The sequence below is a fragment of the Alligator sinensis genome, unplaced genomic scaffold, assembly GCF_000455745.1.
Source record: "Alligator sinensis unplaced genomic scaffold, ASM45574v1 scaffold688_1, whole genome shotgun sequence".
Taxonomy (NCBI): Eukaryota; Metazoa; Chordata; order Crocodylia; family Alligatoridae; genus Alligator; species Alligator sinensis.
This window is the reverse complement of record NW_005843754.1, coordinates 14,852-15,166: the sequence shown is the minus strand read 5'-3', so window position 1 is coordinate 15,166 and position 315 is coordinate 14,852. Positions and strand designations below refer to the sequence as shown.

Genomic DNA, 315 nt, shown 5'->3' with positions numbered 1-315 from the left:
ACCGGTGGGTTGTGCGGCCCCCCCCCCCCGCCCCCCCCAACTCTGCTGTCAGTAAAGCTCCATGGCCAGAGTGCCAACAGGACCTGGAAACAGGAGGCCTAACCTGTGCTACCATTGCAGAGTGCTAACTGTGGATCCAGGAGCAAATGCATTGTTGCCCCCCACATCATCCCAGGGTGCACACAGCAATGGGATCCCCCAAAATCTCTTATCAGTGCACCCCTAAGGAGCATGGGTGTGTGGGTATGGAATTTGTGGTGGGCTGTGGGTGTGTGTATGGATGGGTGTATATGGGGCATGGGAGGAGGGTGGGTG

At 58.1% G+C, this 315-nt stretch overlaps 1 protein-coding gene across 2 annotated transcripts in view; it reads left to right on the top strand.

Annotated features, from left to right (window-relative positions):
* Window positions 1-315, top strand: part of LOC102367929 (zinc finger protein 420-like) — a 17,968-nt gene that overhangs the window by 6,423 nt on the left and 11,230 nt on the right. The window lies entirely within an intron of this gene.